Here is a 17,368-nt window from a genome sequence, read left to right on the forward strand (position 1 = left end):
TTGGGGACTTCAATACCCATATAGATATTCCTGCTGACCATCTTGTGGCCTGCTTCCTGTCATTCTGATTATCTTGTATCTTACATTATCTTGTATCTACCTGATTATCTTATATCTACTGCAGTGCTTAATACAGTGCTTGACACATAGTAAGCATGTTACAAATGCCACAATTATTCTCCATCTCCTCCTCCTATTTCTCCTCCTCCTCCTCCTTCCCAAATCAACATCCATAGCCCTGATCTCTCTCCTTCTCTGCAGTTTTGTATTTCCTCTAGTTTTCAGGACATCTCTACTTGGTTGCAAAAACAGCATGACACTAACCTCCTGCTCCAGGCCAACTCTCCCTCTCACCAATTCAGACACATGCTAGAGCGTGGCTCAGTGGAGAGATCACGGGCTTGGGAGTCAGAGGACATGGGTTCTAATCCCAGCTCTGCCGCTTGTCTGCTGTGTGACCTTGGGCAAGCCACTTAACTTCTATGTGTCTCAGTTAATTCATCTGTAAAATGGGGATCAAGATTGTGAACCTCACGCGGGACAACCTGATTACCTTGTATCTACCCCAACAGTTAGAACAGTGCTTGGCACATAGTAAGTGCTTAACAAATATGATAATTTTTCATTTATCTCAGCAAGGTTAGCCACTGCAAAATCTCTACCCTCACTGAAATTCTTCTATCCAACCACAACCTCCTAACCTGCTTTCTCTCCTACAACCACTACTCAAATCTGTCCTGTTTCCCCACAGAGACTTCTGATTCTTAGACTGCCTCCAGTTTTCTAAAATCATCATGCCCCACTTGGTCTTCATACCCAAACCAACCTCTTCTTAGACACAAATCAATGTCCTCAACAATGCCCTCTCCAGTGAACTCAACTGACTCATTTCCCTGTCCCTTTGCCAATCTACCACTAACCTGCAGCCCTGGATCACCTCCACAGTATAATTCATACATTCCTGTGTTTGAGTAGTAATGTCTAGCAAAAATCCAGACATTAAGTTGACTTCATCCATTTCAAATTCATCCTTACTTTCTTTAATTCTGCCCTCTCTACCTGGCAACCTTATTTCTCCATCCTCATTGATTCTTATGCCCATGGCCCATGGCAGCTCCTTCAGATGTTTAACTCCCTCCTCAAAACCCTTGTACCTTGTCACCTATCTCTTGCTCCTAATAACCTGATCACATATTATTGTTGATAAAATTGAAAACATTAGGTATGAATTCCCTAAAATCTTCCCGATTCCTCTGTAGCACCTCCCTCATCAACACTCTCATCTTTTCCAGCAGTATCTGGAGAGATCACCTGTCTCCTCTTAAAATACAGCAACTCCACCTGTGCCTCCAAACCCATCCCTTCACACTTGATAAAAACACTTGCTCCCTCCTTTCTTCTCTCCCTCCCTGACCACCATCTTTAAGCATTCACTTTCCAGTGGCTTATTCATTCATTGCTTTCAAACATGCTCATCCATTCTCTATCTTAAAAATATCTTTCCCTTGATCCCTCTAATTATTGCCCCATCTCCCTTCTATCATTCCTCTCCAAACTCCTTGAATGAATTGCTATACCTGCTGCCTCCACTTCCTGCCCTCTCTCCTTGACCCTCCAAAATGAATTCCATCTCCTTCACTTCAGAGAAACTGCCCTCTGTAAAGTCATCAATGATCTCCTTCTTGTAAATCCAACTACCTCTACTCCTTCCTAATGCTTCTCGATCTCTAAGCTGCCTACAAATTGTTGACAACACACTTTTCCCTGAAACATCATTTAACCTTGGCTTCACTGACAATGTCCTCTCCTGGTTCTCCTTCTATCTCTCTGGCCACTCATTTTAAGTCACTTCCATGGGCTTGCCATCTGCATCCTACTCCTTACTTGTGGGGGTCCCTCAGCATCAGTTCTGGGTCCCCTTCTCTTATCCAGCACCACCATTCTCCCTATCTCACAGGCCCATAACCTTGGCATTATCCTTTTTTATGGTATTTGTTAAGCGCTTACTATGTATTGAACACTGTTCTAAGCCTAAGCTTGAAGGTAACTGAGGCATGGAGAAGTAAAGTGACCTGTCCAAGGGCACCCAGCAGACAGGTGGTGAAGCCGGGATTAGAACCCATAATCTTCTGACTTCCAGGCTCCTGATCTATCAACCACACCATGCTGCTTTAATTGATAAAATTAAAACCATCAGACATATTGTCCCTAAAGTCTCCCCTGCTCCTCTCCACCAACTCTCTACTCCTCCTTCCTCTTTGATTCTTCTATCTTTCCCAGAATATCCCAAGAGATCTTCTGCCTCCTCTCAATATCTACCCCCTCTGCCTGTCCTGCCGTCCCCATTCCTTTGCACCTTATCAAAACACTTGTCCCCTCCTTTCTTCCCACTCTGATAAGCATCTTCAATTTTTCGCTTTCCAGTGGCTTCTTCTCCATTCTTTCGAACATGTTCATGCATCCCTTATAAAAAAAAAAGCCCTCCCTTGACCCTACAGCTCCCTCCAGTTAACACCCCATCTCCCTCCTGCCATTATTCAAACTCCTTGTCTTCACTTGCTTCTTCCACCTCCTCCCTTCCAATTCTGTCCTTAAAAATCCTCCAATTTGGCTTCTGCCTGATTCACTACATGGAAACTGCTCATTCAAAGGTCACCAATGACCTTCTTCTTTCCCATTCCAATGCTCTATACTCAATTCTAATCCTCCTTAACCTTTCATCTACCTGCAATCTTAATCTCACTGATTTCCTAGAACGACCCAGCCTGCATGCTTCACTCCTCCAGTTTCAATTTACTTACTGCTGACCCTTTACCCACATCCTCCCTCTGACCTGGAACTCTCTCTCCCTCTTCATATATGACTGATCACTTCTCTCCCCATCTTCAAAGCCTTAAATCAATCAATCAATCAATCAATCAATCAATCAATCGTATTTATTGAGCACTTACTATGTGCAGAGCACTGTACTAAGCACTTGGGAAGTACAAATTGGCATCACATAGAGACAGTCCCTACCCAACAGTGGGCTCACAGTCTAAAAGGGGGAGACAGAGAACAGAACCAAACATACCAACAAAATAAAATAAGTAGGATAGAAATGTACAAGTAAAATAAATAAATAAATAAATAAATAGAGTAATAAATATGTACAACCATATATACATATATACAGGTGCTGTGGGGAAGGGAAGGAGGTAAGACGGGGGGATGGAGAGGGGGACCAGGGGGAGAGGAAAGAAGGGGCTCAGTCTGGGAAGGCCTCCTGGAGGAGGTGAGCTCTCAGCAGGGCCTTGAAGGGAGGAAGAGAGCTAGCTTGGCGGATGGGCAGAGGGAGGGCATTCCAGGCCCGGGGGATGACGTGGGCCGGGGGTCGATGGCGGGACAGGCGAGAACAAGGTACGGTGAGGAGATTAGCGGTGGAGGAGCGGAGGGTGCGGGCTGGGCAGTAGAAGGAGAGAAGGGAGGTGAGGTAGGAGGGGGCGAGGTGATGGAGAGCCTTGAAGCCCAGGGTGAGGAGTTTCTGCCTGATGCGCAGATTGATCGGTAGCCATTGGAGGTTTTTGAGGAGGGGAGTAATATGTCCAGAGCGTTTCTGGACAAAGATAATCCGGGCAGCAGCATGAAGTATGGATTGAAGTGGAGAGAGACACGAGGATGGGAGATCAGAGAGAAGGCTAGTGCAGTAGTCCAGACGGGATAGGATGAGAGCTTGAATTAGCAGGGTAGCGGTTTGGATGGAGAGGAAAGGGCGGATCTTGGCAATGTTGCGGAGCTGAGACCGGCAGGTTTTGGTGACGGCTTGGATGTGAGGGGTGAATGAGAGAGCGGAGTCGAGGATGACACCAAGGTTGCGGGCTTGTGAGACGGGAAGGATGGTAGTGCCGTCAACAGAGATGGGAAAGTCAGGGAGAGGACAAGGTTTGGGAGGGAAGACAAGGAGCTCAGTCTTCGACATGTTGAGCTTTAGGTGGTGGGCGGACATCCAGATGGAGATGTCCTGAAGGCAGGAGGAGATGCGAGCCTGGAGGGAGGGGGAGAGAGCAGGGGCAGAGATGTAGATCTGGGTGTCATCAGCGTAGAGATGATAGTTGAAGCCGTGGGAGCGAATGAGGTCACCAAGGGAGTGAGTGTATATTGAGAACAGAAGGGGACCAAGCACTGAACCTTGGGGAACCCCCACAGTAAGAGGATGGGAGGGGGAGGAGGAGCCTGCAAAAGAGACTGAGAAAGAACGACCGGAGAGATAAGAGGAGAACCAGGAGAGGACGGAGTCTGTGAAGCCAAGGTCAGATAACGTGTTGAGGAGAAGGGGGTGGTCCACAGTGTCAAAGGCAGCTGAGAGGTCGAGGAGGATTAGGACAGAGTATGAGCCGTTGGATTTGGCAAGCAGGAGGTCATTGGTGACCTTTGAGAGCGCAGTTTCCGTGGAATGAAGGGGACGGAAGCCAGACTGGAGGGGGTCGAGGAGAGAGTTGTTGTTGAGGAATTCTAGGCAGCGCGTGTAGACAGCTCGTTCAAGGAGTTTGGAAAGGAATGGTAGGAGGGATATGGGACGATAACTAGAAGGTGAGGTGGGGTCAAGAGAGGGTTTTTTTAGGATGGGAGAGACATGGGCATGTTTGAAGGCAGAGGGGAAGGAACCAGTGGAGAGTGAGCGGTTGAAGATGGAAGTTAAGGAGGGGAGAAGGGATGGAGCGAGAGATTTCATAAGATGAGAGGGAATGGGGAATTAAATCTCTTCCAAGACACCTTCCTTGACTAAGGCTCAATTCGCCTATTCCCTCTCCCTTTTGTGTCACCTATGCACTTGGATCTGTACCTTCTAAGCACTTGATATTCACCCCCACTCTCAGCCCCACAGGACTCATGTACATATCTATAATTTATTTGAATGTCAGTGACCCACTCTAGACTGTAAGCTCCTTGTGGCAAGGGATGTGTCTGTCGTCTCTGTTGTACTACCCCAAGTGCTTATTTACTTCAGTGCTCTGCACACGAGTGCTCAAAAATACCACTGATGGATCGATTGCTCCTGGAAATATAGCGGTGGCCCCCTTCTGCTCCCCTGCCATTTCAGGGTGCAAAGCTGAGACACAGGTGGTAACAGGGGAAAGGTGTGCCCTACTGCTAGTGGAACATGCACTTGAGTTGTTGTTGCCACCAAATGTTATGGTTTGTGTGTATACTAACCATAATCTCTTGCTCAATCCCCTTGTGTCCAGCAGTACACACTGTGTCCATGGTTCACAGGGAGACTGCATGAAGCCTGTGGCCCCAGACCAGGATACCTCTGAGATCTCAACAGTTGCAGACACTCAGTGGGAATGGCCATTGTTGAGCATGACAATCAAATTGGTTTAGTAAGAGATGGGGAATGGGAGTCTTTCCCACTCCATTCCAAAAATAAAGGAAAAAGCAAAACAACCCCTCCAACAATACACCACTGTATTTTGTACTAGATAATCTGGAGTCCCCAAACAGCAGGAGCAACAGAGCTGGGCTCTGCCTTACCAGGCTTCTACTTCTGTTCAGATGTCCCACTGTGAAAATGGCCCTGAATCAGTTACTGCTGTCCAAAACAGAGGGCAAACGGACCCTTCTCAACCAGCCACTCCATGTTGTGATATTGACTGCATACCAAGCTCTACCATGTGCTGCAGATGGCACCATACATACTCTGTGATTAATTTTCATTGTCCTGCAGTGAGCTGGTCAGAGGCATCACAACATAGAAGTGACTGAGTGGAAAATGACACTATTTTATACTCTGCACCATACCATTCAGGAGCAATACAAACATGATTACCCAAAAGCTCCCTTTTTGGGTTAGACCAGTTAAAGGACGTATTAAAAAAAGAAGAGTCAATACACAAAACCATTGGCAACCAATAAAGGAGGTGCCAGTTTTAGACTGTGGGACAGTTGTAGATAGTGAAAGTGTGAAAAGAAAAAATGCCTTTAAGGTACCTGAAGTGGAATCCAAGTAGATACACTTTGAGCCAGGAGGCATGAGTGAGGGAAACACAATTCCCCAGAAGCTCCATCCCTCTTCTTTTGCCACTTTATACTTATGAAAGTTCAAAGAAATATCACAAGTAATAATAATGATAGTTATGGTATTTGTTAAGTGCTTTCTATGTGCCAAGGACTGTTCTAAATAGAGAGGGGATTTACAAAGCTTTTGGTAAGTTAACTTTCTAATCCTGGGACATATTAGATAGTGTGAGGTCAGGTATTTGGAATGGGTCAACTATTAATCTTGAAGGCAAAGTATGCTGTTTCATGGGCTTGACATTCTTGTTATTTTAGTCATGCAGAATAGGAACTAAAAAATTTATTTACTAGATTAGCTGGAATATTTCAAATGATTGCCATTAACTGTAGTCATATTTTCTCCCTATTCGTTTTGAAATAAATTATTATAATGTTTTTCTCAAACATTAATCAATTTCAGTATTCATTTACTAGCAGGGAGTGTCAGATAAAGCATGGATCTCCTTGCATTGATATCCTCCTCTTTCATAGTGCTGATGAATGGAAATCAAACACTTGATTAGCTGACAATTGTGCCAATTTCAAATGAGGGAAATTCTACAATGGGATAATGATTTATCTGTGCTTGAACATACACTGAATAGCGATTAGAGGATCTAATTTAGGGATTTAAAAAAATTTAAAATCTAAAAAATCAAAATTATTGGCTCCTTCTTGAACCCCTTTCTTCGAGGCCTCATCATCAAAAAATTAAAGACTTTATTTTGAAGGAGGATATAGTGCATATGGGTTTTTAAAGTTGTTATCATCAAAAGTTTGGCAAAGTGGCCCCAGCAAGAAGCATGACTGAAAATAAGGCTAAACAATTCAATATACACCAAAAGAAGCACTCTGTTACAGTGTCGAAAAGGACTGTCAGCCTCGGCACTCACATGGCTAAAAAATCTCATCAGCAGTAGCATCATCTGTGAGCTCAGAGCATAGCTATGTATGTGCAGGAACCTTATTTTTCAACTGGGTTAATTGCTTTGTGACTTAACCTTATGTCTTTCAGCACTCTCTGGGATACACTTAAAGGACCTCGGGCTCTTTAAATATTAAATTGTTGAGGAGAGGCATTTCACCCTCTATCCTTTCTTCCCTGTCTAAATTCAAGCATAGTTTTCTGCCTCCCCTAACATTAGGCATATTTAATATTAGACTCTATAGGTCCTTCTTTTATAGTTAAATCAATTACACTTTGGGGAATTTCTATTTCTGAAGGTACTTCAAATTTTTTAGGCTATTAGGACAAGGTTTATTGCATAGAAACAATCATTTCAACATCCTAAAAGCCCTGATGACTTCTAGTAAGATACTACAGTACACTATATCATTAGAAGTAAAAGTAGCACTGTTATATTTAGTAAGTGCTTTAAGATAATCATTTAAGACTGTGTCTACCAATCAATCAATCAATGGTATTATTGAGTGCTTACTATGTACTAAGCACTTGGGAGAGTTCAATACAACAGAGTTGGTACATACATTCCCTGCCCACAGGAAGCCATCTAGAGGGGTGATAGACACTAAAATAAATTATGGATGCAAACTTAAATGCTGTGGGGCTGAGGGTGGGGTGAATATCACTTCCACATCCAAGATAAACACCTTTCTATTTGCTTTAAAACACTGAACCACCTTTCTCCCTCCAATATTACCTTGCTGGCCTCCTACTACAATCCAGCCTGTACACTTCACTTTTCCAGTGCCAACCTACTCACTGTACCTCTATCTCATCTATCTCTCTGCCAACTCCCTCCCCAGTTCAAATCCGACAGATGATTACTTTACCCACATTCAAGGCATTTAAAAATCACATCTCCTCTAAAATGTCTTTCCTGAATAAGCCATTTCCTCTTTTCCTACTCCCTTGCACCACTGATATACATATCTGTAATATATTTGTTTATGCTCATGACTGTCTCATTCATTCAGTCATATTTATTGAGTCCTTACTGTGTTTAGAGCACATACTGAGTGCTTGGAAAGTACAATATAGCAGTAGAGACAATCCCTGCCCACAACAAGCTGTCTCCCCCTTCCTGAGTGTAAGATCCTTGAGGACAGGGAACATGTCTACCAATTCTGTTGTTCTGTATTCCATTATTCTGTTCCAGCTCCACCCCTCATCCCACTCCCCTTGCATCAGACCCCACCAGTTCATTCCCATGCAATCCCTTCCTTCCCCTTGCTCCATCCCCATCCTCTGCACCCACCCCCAGCCTCAACCAAGGGTATCCTGTGGAACCTCCATTTCATTACAGGAAAGCTTCCCTTCATTTTTGCCCTGTTCTTGACCCAATCACTGCTCCTCCTCATTATTACTGAAACCTGGTTCTTCCCAGATGACACTGTCTCCAATGTCATTTCCTCCCACTCGTCAAATCTAGCTGGGAAAGGGTGAGGAGTAGGCTTTCTTCTAGCTCCCCAATGTTGCATTCTCACTATCCAACCAACCCCGTCCCTCTCTTTTGGTTTCCTTAAAGCCAAAATAATGCTCCTCTACCATCCACTCCAATTACTAGTCGTGGTCATCTACCTTCCCCCAGGCCCATCCTCCAACCTCTTGAGCCATTTTGATCCCTTTCTTACATTCCTTCTCTCATTCTCCATCCCTACATTGATTCTTAGGAACTTCAGTATTGATGTGGATGTCCCCGATGATGCTTGAATTGTCCACCTCCTTTAATTCTTCTATTCCAATGACCTTCTGCTCCAAACCACCTCACGCATTCACCAACTTGACAGACCCTCGATCTTATAATCTCTAGTTACTGTACCATTACCAACTCTGAAATTCCCCTATTAGACCACAACCTCCTCAGCCATCCTTTTTGCCCATACACCAATCTCCCACAAACCTGTCCTGTTCCCTGACAGAGACCTCGGATCTTTTGACAACTCCCCCCTCCCCAACTCCCCAGCTTCACTACTAATAAAGCCGTCGTCTCCAATTGGTCGCTACAATCAAAATACCTTCTCTTGATATACAAATCTGTGCCTCAACACCACTCTGTCCACTAAACTCAACTTCCTTGCTCCCCTGTCCCTTCAGCAATCTCAACTATCTCGCTGCTGACCCCTCACCCAAATCCAACCTCTAGTCTGGAACACCTTCCTTCCTTGTATCCAACAGAAAATTACTCTCCCCTCCTTCAAAGCCTTATTGAAGGCAAATCTCCTCCAAAAGGCCTTCTCTGATTAAGCCTTCCTTTCCTCGTCTCCCTCTCCCTTCTGCATCACCATGACTTGCTCCCTTTATTCATCACCCCCTCCCAGCCCCGCAGCACTTATATACATACCTGTAATGTATTTATTTATATTAATGTCTGTCTCTCCCTCTGGACTGTAAGCTCACTGTGGGCAGGGAATGTGTCTGTTACATTGTTATATTGTACTTTCCCAAATGCTTGGTACAGTGCTCTGCACACAGTAAGAGCTCAATACTTACGATTGACTGACTGAGTGCCTGGAGTTTGCAGTATAACAGATTTGATAGACATGTTCTTTGTCCATACCTGCCATCCTCTTATAATACTAAACCATGCTGTACTCCTCAACCTCCCAAGCTTCCTTAATCACTTAATCACTAGTAGAATCTGTGAAAGCAAGAATAGATTGTTTCAACAGGCATCACTTTGGGGACTGAATGATAGGTATTTCCCTTTACTGGGTATTGCTCCACTGACCCTGTAATGCTCTTCTGCAATAATTTCAATTTTAAAATTATTAAGAAGGTCATGCAAGGGTTCAAGCCAAAGAAGACTAGTTTCCTACGGAACCTGCTGGAGGGAGGGGAGGGTCCCTTCCTGTTTCTTCTCTTAATACTTCATTTCCTACTTGAGTAATTGTTTTGACCTTAGGTTGAGATGTCATTCATTCAGGCAACTAGGGAATCCCTAGTAAATTGTTGCTTCGAGGCACTAAATGACACAGTCAAAAGTCTGGTTGTAGTGGCAATATGGTCTTTAGAATTGCTCTCCTCTCTGGCAGTCTGACTCCCCCTTCTCCTCCTCACATAACCCTTGGGGAAGAAGTATGAAACAGGAGAGAGAACTGGGGTGAGGAAGATGAGGGAGGAGAGCCAGAGAATGGAATCCCATTACAGCTTTCCCTTTGATACATCTTAACTACGCTATAATCTTCACCCTGAAGGGGAAATTAGCTCTTCCCACACAGGCCTGAGGGTAAATGAAAGTTATAAGAACTCAAGTTGCCCGATCCAATTTTATCGCATTTTAGCATATTATATCCCCTAGGTCCAGGTTTCCACAGCTCTCAGAATTCGCAAGTATCCCTGAAGCAAAGGATACAAATGATAATGCAGCCATTTATCCCAAAACCTGCTTTTTGCTCACATACATGTTTTGCTATTTTGTTCCAATCCCCACTTTGTTTCATTTGACAACTGAAGCAGCCTCTGGCAAGGAAAGCTGATGGGAGCTCTTCTTTGGGTTGGGGTAGGTGAAAGCATCACTCAAGGGACTGGCCCTTGTATGTTGCTTTAACCCTACCCAGGAAGTGTCACTAAATTGGGATCTTGGGAGCAAACTGACCCCTGATGTTGCCAGCCAAGCTCTGTCAGGATGACCCATTCCAGTTCAGTTTGAATTATTGCTTACTCTTTTCTGACCATTAGACGTCACTGGGCTGTCACTGGGCTTGATTTCCCCATCATCTGGCTTGCAGATTCTGGGAACTTATCATTCCACAGCTTACGCCTGCAGGATTTGAAACTGACAATATCAGGTCAATGTCTCAAGGGCACAACCCTGAATTTCAATAATACAATTAAATTCTATGCGTACTAGATTCACCCAATTGGACCACTATGCATTTTATGCACGTCTGGGTTCTGAGACAGCCCACGCACTAAACCCAACTGTGGTATTCTTTTCAGTACATAACGATGGGAAAGGACTCATGGTGAAACCAGGGGAAAGATAATCAAATGTTGAACTGGCTACTCCTGATAGATGTAACTATTAACAAGGCCTGCTCAAACCACTAGGGGATAATGCATTGTGATGAAAAACTGGGACGCAGTTTGAAAACATGTAAGTATGGTTTGCCTGAATGAGGTCTCAATTCTCATTGCTAGAGTAATGTAGCTGGTCTTTCGAAAGACTTGCAGATTCCCTTAGGAATTTTTTCATCATACTTCTCCACTGGAATTAGTTAAGCTGAACACTAGGATACATTCTTTTAGAGAAAATAGCAAGATAAAATACACTTTTTAATGTACACCAGCAGGACAAACAAACATACTAACTTTACCTTCCCCCCCCCCCCCCCCCCCCCCCCACTTTTTTTGAGGGCTTTTATGAAAGGCGAGTTTGTTTTGTTCCTGAAAACGGAGTCTGGAATTTTCTTGTCACCCCAAAACTGCTCTCCAAAGAAGAATCCTACAATTCATACAGTTAACTATAACACTGTAAACTTTTCCTGCATCTTTGTTACCCAGAAACATTGAGTTCCTTTATTTTGTTTCATTAAATTTTCCCCCAGTATTCTCTCATTTCCTCTATCTGACCTTGCACAGAAGGACTAAACATTCAATCAACAGTGGGTATTTACTGATCATTTAATGTACGTAGATAACTGTACTAAGCATTTGGGAGCATACAATATAGTTGGTAGATACAATCCCTGCCCACAAGGAGTTTACAATCTAGAGTAAGTTCACTGTGGGCAGGGATCGTGTCTACCAACTTTTATATTGTACGCTTAGTATAGAGCTCTACATACACTAAGTGCTCAATAAATATGAATGATTGATTTATTGATAGAGTATGGTACAGACATTAAAATAAATTACAGATAGTGGAAGTGGGAGAATCTAAGAATATGTACGCGAATGCTGTGAGGCTGACAGTGAGTTCATTCATTCACTCATTCAGTTGTATTTATTGAGACCTTACTTTGTGCAGAACACTGTACTAAGCACTTGGGAAGTACAAGTCAGCAACATATAGATACAGTCCCTACCCAACAACGGGCTCACAGTCTAGAAGGGGGAGACAGAGAACAAAACAAAACATGTAGGCAGGTGTCAAAATTGTCAGAACAAATAGAATTAAAGCTATACGCACATCATTAACAAAATAAATAGAATGGTAAATACGTACAAGTAAAATTAATAGAGTAATAAATCTGTACAAATATGTATACAAGTGCTGTGGGGAAAGGAAGGAGGTAGGGCAGGGGGGATGGGGAGGAGGAGAGGAAAAAGGGGGCTCAGTCTGGGAAGGCCTCCTGGAGGAGGTAAGCTCTCAGTAGGGCTTTGAAGGGAGGAAGAGAGCTAGCTTGGTGGATGTGTGGAGAGAGGGCATTCCAGGCCAGGGGGAGGACATGGGCCGGGGTCGACGGTGGGACAGGCGAGAACGAGGCACAGTGAGGAGGTTAGCGGCAGAGGAGCGGAGGGTGCGGGCTGGGCTGTAGAAGGAGAGAAGGGAGGTAAGGTAGGAGGGGGTGAGGTGAGGTGATCCAAGTACAGAGGTGGTACAGGAGGTGTGGGAATGATGAGTCTGAAAGGATATTAATTAATTATTGCAGCCAGTTTCCACACCTGGGTTTCACACCCCAAAGCCAAAGCCTTTTGAACTGGTAAAAACCTGTGCAGTTCTAGAGTCATTACTAGTTCTACCATTGTCCAATTCACTGTCCTTAAAAACCTGGGACTGGAATTTTTTTTAATGGTATTCGTAAAGTGTGCTGTTCTAAGCACTGGAGTAGATGCAAGTTTATTAGGTTGGACAAAGTCCCTGTCCAACATGGGGCTCACAGTCTGGAGGGAGGAGGATTTAATCCCCACTTTACAGATGAGATAACTAAGGCACAGAGAAGTTGAGCAACTTGCCCAAGTTCATGCAACAATCAACTGACAGAGCTGGGATGGGATAAGAACCTAGGTCCTCTAACTCCCTGGTCTGTGCTTTTTTCCCTAGGCCACACTGTTTCCCCATTGCAATTTTGTGGTTTGTTATTTTCCATATATGGGTAAATGAAAGCCACGTGGAACATACTCAACTCATTTCAACGCATAAGCGCTTAGTACAGTGCTCTGCACATAGTAAGCGCTCAATAAATACGATTGATTGATTGATTTCCACCCATCACTTAGGGGTATGGCAGGGAAGGGAAGGAAGTGGTATGGAGATACCTAGTAGGAAAAGGGAAGGGGAGGGAGAATTCAGCCAAACCATTGTCTTTGCCATCTCGATGTACTGAAATTCTGCTATCAGCAAAATAGGTAAGCCTGGGTTTCTCTAGGACACAAGGACAACCAGGATCTTTAAGTCACAGCTGGAGGAAGTAGAGTGGAATAATAGAGCAGGCCATCAGTCCACCCAGAAATTCCCCAACTGCTTCAGTAGACTGTAAACTCTCTTTAGACTGTGAGCCCACTGATGGGTAGGGACTGTCTCTATATGTTGCCAACTGGTACTTCCCAAGCGCTTAGTACAGTGCTCTGCATACAGTAAGCGCTCAATAAATACGATTGATTGATTGATTTAGACTGTATTCTCCCTCTAGACAGTAAACGTGTCTCAAAATCCACCCCTCCACCTGTGCTTCTGAGCCCATTCCTTTGCACCTCATCAATAATAATAATAATGATGGTACTTGTTAAGTGCTTACTATGTGCTGAGCACTGTTCTAAGATCTGGGGTAACAGTGCTTGGCACACAGTAAGCCCTTAACAAATGCCATTATTATTATACAAGGTAATCAGATTGTCCCACGTGGGGCTCACAGTCTTAATCCCCATTTGACAGGTGAGGTAACTGAGGCACATAGAAGTTAAGATATGCTTAACTTAGAGAAGCAGCATGGCTTAGTGGAAAGAGCACGGGCTTGGGAGTTAGTGGTCGTGGGTTCTAATCCCACTCCACCATTTGTCAGTTGTGTGACTTTGGGCAAGTCACTTAATTTCTCTGTGCCTCAGTTACCTCATCTGTAAAATGGGGATTAAGACTGTGAGCCCCCTGAGGGACAACATGCTCACCTTGTAACCTCCCCAACACTTAGAACAGTGCTCAGCACATAATAAGCACTTAACAAATACCAACATTATTATTATTATTATTGTTAAGCAGCTTGCCCAGGGTCAGATGGTAGACAAGTGGCGGAGCCGGGATGAGAACCCACATTCTCTGACTTCCAAGCCCCAAAACTTAACATTTTTCAAAACCTTCTTCTCAGGTTTTTGCATATTTTAATTATGTTTCATGGGTTGGCAATAAGTATTATTATCAGGAGAAAAATAGAACCAAGTATACCTTAGCAAGAACAGACAGTCTTCGGATTACTCATCCTCGCTGCTGTCTTACCTGCCGCCATCTCTAGCTCCACGAACACCATTGTGCCTCTCTGGTCACACAGTCCATCAAAAAATCAATCAAGTCAATCAGTCAGTGGTATTTATTTAATGCTTATGTTGTGCAGAATGCTGTACTAAATGCTAGGAAGAGTACAGTGTAGTTGGTAGATATGATCCCTTTCCTCAAGGACCTTAGAGTTTACTGCTATCCTGCTATCCCTCTTATTTCTTACTATCACAAGCAAAAATGGAACTCTAATAGTTTTCCTCCTAAGTCTTTCGTGACACTCCTACCTGAAAGTGACACATCGGTTGAGTGCTCCTCAAACAGCTGCTTTCTCACACAGGTCAGGTTGTAGTGCAGGTCTCACTACTTCTCACTCCCTCTTCTAGACTGTGAGCCCGCTGTTGGGTAGGGACCGTCTCTATATGTTACCAACTTGTACTTCCCAAGCGCTTAGTACAGTGCTCTGCACACAGTAAGCGCTCAATAAATACGATTGAATGAATGAATGAATACTTCAGCTCCCCGAGGGCAAAGTAGAGACAGTGCCTGTGGGATTCACACCTTTTGCTGCTGAGCTCAAATTGCTGCTGCCTTGGTTTAGTCTCCCCTTGTCCACTTCTCCTGGACAATTTTGTGGACCCAGTTTAATAAAATGGAAATGTTGATGGTGAATTCCAGAAGAATCTGTAAAGACAAGATAGTCCATGATGGGAAGGGAAAGATGGGTAGTGTCTTGTTGGGGGCTGCTCCACGCAAGCATGGAAGGTTGGGCCTTAGGTAGTCCACACTACACTAGACTAGGAAACACTGTCTTTTGGAAAGTTCATAGGCCTGGGAGTGAGAAGAGTTGGGTTCTAATCCCAGCTTCACCATTTACCTGCTGTGTGAGTTCGGGCAAGTGAATTAGTTTCTCTGTTTCCTCATCTGTAAAAGGAGGATTTGATACCAGTTCTCCCTCCTGCTTAGACTGTGAGCCACATGTGTCCAACTTGATCATCTTGTAACTACCTCAGCACTTAGTGGTCAGTCAGTCGGTCAGTCAATCATATTTACCGAGTGCCTACTATGTGCAGGACACTGTACCAAACACTTAGGAGAGTACAATATAACAAGAAAACAGACACATTTCCTGCCTACAGTGAGCTTATAGTCTAAAGGGGGAGACAGACATTAATATCAACTCATAAAATTACAGATATGTACATAAGCGCTGTAGGACTAGGAGGGGGGATAAATAAAGGAAGCAAGTCAAGGTGACACAGAAGGGAGTGGAAGAAAAGGAAAAGAGCGATTAGTTAGGGGAGGCCTCTTGGAGGAGTGGAGTAAAACTTTGAAGTTGCAGAGAGTGTCTGTCAGATATGAAGAGGGAGATTGTTCCAGGCCAGAGAAATAATGCTTGTTACTGTTAATAGTAAGGACTTAATAAATATTATTATTATTATTGTTATATTTTCAGCAAGTTGGGAAATTCCAGACTGATAGATTAGCCAAGTAAAAGAAAACTGTAATGTAATCCCTCTGACAGGGACTGTGTCTAATTTCTATCTGTCTAGTCTTTCCCATTGTTTATAAGAGTGTTATTTACACAGAATAAGCACTTAATAAATACTACTTCTACCATTACTCCTATCAAGACTAAAAGGTTTGAAGAGAATTAATTTTCAATCCACTACAATGATTATGAGTCCAAAATACTTCTCATTTGGGATCATAACTCATTTTATGGCCCACTGGAACTGAGAGAAGCCTGAAAACTTCTCTTCTATTCATAATGAAGCAGCATGGCTGCAGAGAAGCAGCATGGCTCAGTGGAAAGAGCCCGGGTTTTGGAGACAGAGGTCATGGGTTCAAATCCTGGCTCTGCCATTGTCAGCTGTGTGACTTTGGGCAAGTCACTTAACTTCTCTGTGCCTCAGTTCCCTCATGTGTAAAATGGGGATTAAGACTGTGAGCCCCCTGTGGGACAGTCTGATCACCTTGTAACTTCTTCTCCAGCGCTTAGAACAGTGCTTTGCACATAGTAAACACTTAATAAATGCTATTATTATTATTATTATTATTATACTGTACTCTTGAGCTTAGTGTTTCCATTATTATTATTGCGTTATGTCATTTTGCTGTTTTTATCATTTCAATCTTTCCTTATGAGTCCATCACCCACCAGGATTATTCTTAGATTGGGAGCCCCTTAGGGCTAGGCTTGCTGTCTCTGAATTCTTATCCTCATACTTTTCCCCATCATTTAGTATTCCATTCTGCACACCGTTGGCACTCACTCACTCAATGTTCAATAAATAAATGCTATTGAATGAATGAATCTAAAACTTCTTATTAATTAAAAAGCAAAATAAAATGCTGATTGAGCCTAAGCATGAGGAAATACTCTTTATATCCAATATGGAGGAGAATACACTTAAACCTCAGAGGTGAATGGCTAATACGTGAGAGAAATTAACTAATGTCCTGCATTTAATCTCTGCCTCCACATTGCACAAGTCGATCAAACAAGGGGCTCCTAGGTATTCCACACAACTTTCCTTACACATAGTGTAATAGTAGGAAAGTGCTTAAATGTCTCTTCCTAAGTTTCCACTCCTGAACTGTTCTCTATTATTGTTATTGCCCTTAATTGAATGTATGACAGAATGAATCTAAGAAAGATTGCAGAGCACTTTTCAAATATAAAGGTTCTCTATAAATGTCACATGGACTCAACAATTTCTGGCTTCTACATGTGAGTTTGTTGAATACAGGAAAAAAAGTGTTTCCTTTTCATACTTAACAATAATTTCCTCTTCTTCAACATTATCATTACTTAAAAACTCTTGTTTACTAGTCATTATTTCCTGACTGTTGCCACAAATTAGTTGACACTCATTCAATTTATTCATAGCAGTGTATGGGCACAAGGTGCATAATGGCAGTCTTGTGACAATACAAATTCTCCATTACCACTTTATATTAATTAGTTGATTCCATAAAGCACCTGAGATGTTCGA

Source organism: Tachyglossus aculeatus, chromosome 2, assembly GCF_015852505.1.
Source record: "Tachyglossus aculeatus isolate mTacAcu1 chromosome 2, mTacAcu1.pri, whole genome shotgun sequence".
Classification (NCBI taxonomy): domain Eukaryota; kingdom Metazoa; phylum Chordata; class Mammalia; order Monotremata; family Tachyglossidae; genus Tachyglossus; species Tachyglossus aculeatus.